General features: G+C 41.2%; 1 pseudogene across 1 annotated transcript; it reads right to left on the reverse strand.

Annotated features, from left to right (window-relative positions):
• Positions 1 to 1,095: 1,095 nt before the first annotated feature.
• LOC307114245 (GTP-binding nuclear protein Ran-like) lies at positions 1,096 to 1,759 on the reverse strand (annotated as a pseudogene). Its single transcript has one exon. The product of its transcript is annotated as a GTP-binding nuclear protein Ran-like (transcript).
• Positions 1,760 to 2,374: the final 615 nt, after the last annotated feature.

Here is a 2,374-nt window from a genome sequence, read left to right on the forward strand (position 1 = left end):
ATTTAACAGCCACTTTCTTTTTTAAAGTTTTTTAAAATATGTTTTTATTGATTTTATTTTTTATTTTTATTGTTGGAAGTATTACATATGTCCCCATTTTTCCCCCATTGACCTCTTCATTTTAGAGATAGAGGAAGGGAGAGGGATAGAGAGATCAAAACCTCAATGAGAGAGAAACACCGACTGGCTGCCTCCTCCATGCCCCTACTGAGGATTGAGCTTGCAACCCGGGCATATGCCCTGACCAGGAATCAAACTGGTAATCTCTTGGTTAATGGCTCAATGCTCAACCACTGAATCAAACCAGCTGGGCACTAATAGCCAATTTCTAACCAAAAGTTTCCCAACAGCACCTTAGTAGAACAAAGTGCTCCAAAAGCACACGATGTACAAGGGGCTCATTGCACGTCCAAAAGAACTGGTATTGTTTGAGGAAGAACAACTCGTCTCTAAGGGTCTGGTCAACGTTTCTGGACGATCTTCACATTAAAAGAAATTATGTTTTCTTTAGAAGACTCGTGGGCATACATACCAGAGGATTCATTTCCATCCGGGTCCATGGGTTTACCCACAGATGTTATAAGCATCAACCCCCTCACTGCCTTGTGGTAAAATGATGAAACTGAAATTCCTCAGTAGCCCAAGGATAAGGAAATAGTACTCTTCTAGTGGACTTGTGAGATGGAAGACGGAATGACGTCAGTCTTTATGGGTTCACTTCTTTGCCTATGAACCACATTCTTTTTTTTTTTTTAGAGTTCTGAAATACAATTTTATTCTGATTCTAAATGAAAAGGAATGAGAATGACAGTAACAAACAAGGCTTCACCTCTGAATATTGTGATGCAAGTGCAGCATTCTTATAGTTGAAAATAAGGAAACAACTGTATTCCAAAACAGTTAAATATATAGGTCCAAAAAAAAAAATGAAGCTATTTTTTTAACTGCCACATTCACTCTGAAGCCCATTCATCTCTTTCAGCATCCCAAAGATCAAGCACAGGTTCTGCTTAGCTGTATAATAAAGTGCCAAACACGCTGCACCCTGACATCACAGGACAGTTGCCTGTAAAACTAGATTTCAGCTTCCCTTTCTCACAGGTCGTCATCCTCACCCAGGAGAGTGGTGGTCAGAGCAACCTCTAGATCATGCTCATACTGTGCTGCTAAAGCTGGATCCAGGATAATCTCTGGTAGGGCAGGAGCAGGCATGGTGACAAACTCCAACTTAGGGTCTCCAATTAGTTTTCTAGCAAGCTAGAGGAAGAGCTTTTCAAAGTTGTAGTTACTTTTGGCAGAAATGTCATAGTACGGACAATTCTTTCGATGGAAGACAATTGATTTGCCTTAACTTTCCTGTCCTTAATATCCACTGTGTTGCTACACAACACAATGGGGTTGTTTTCACACACTTGTACCAGATCTCTCTGCCAGCTAGACATATTCTTATTAACTCTCGAAGTTATATCAGACATTATAATGGCACACTAGGGTTGGGTGTAATAGCCGTCTCTCAGTCAGCCAAACTTCTCCTGGCCAGCTGTATCCCAGACATTGAACTTAATAGGCCCCCTGTTGGTGTGCAACATGAGGGATGGACTTCGACACCCAGGGTGGCTACATAATTCTCCTCAAATTCACCAGTCAGGTGATATTTCACGAATGTCATTGTCCCAGTCCTGCCATCACCAAGCAATACAAGTTTGAACTGAACTTGGAGTTCTCCTTGGGCAGCCATGGTGATATCACTTCCAGAAGTGTCTCTGGGGTCATCTGACAGATCTGAAAAGATGACAGAAGCCATCTTCCATAAATATTCAGAACTTTGCATCCATGAATATTGCCACACTGAGATACCCAACTGTGGGTACTCTAGTGTCTTTTCAATCAAGTGAACCTCCTCCAGAGGCAAAGAGTCCCTAAGCATGCAACTCTCCTTGAATGATGCCCCTGGAAAGCAATGGGACAGCATTCCTTATAATGATGGGAATCACTATCATGCATAAAACCACTAAGTGCAATGACTGTGAGAGGCCTTGTTGTTTAGAAAAAGGTGAAACAGGATGTTCCAAAGTGTGCCCTGTGAAATGTTCTCAATATAAGGAATGTATCCAAAAATAAATATAGGAAAGGTGTACAACACACCACCCTTTTGTAGATTCACAATGCTCATTAGAACACCAAAAGTTCTAAAACATACTTCCAAAACAAGAATCCCAGAATTCTTATTTCTTAAGTATTCCATTCCATGGAATTAATGAGTATCTTGGGGGGTGGCTTTGAAACATTTGTGTTTAGTGCAGAAAACGTTGGGCCCAACAGCAGGAATCTGGAGATCTGGTCCCATATTTGATGTGACTAGCCATGTGGCCTT

The sequence above is a fragment of the Cnephaeus nilssonii genome (assembly GCF_951640355.1).
Source record: "Cnephaeus nilssonii genome assembly, chromosome: 18".
NCBI lineage: Eukaryota > Metazoa > Chordata > Mammalia > Chiroptera > Vespertilionidae > Cnephaeus > Cnephaeus nilssonii.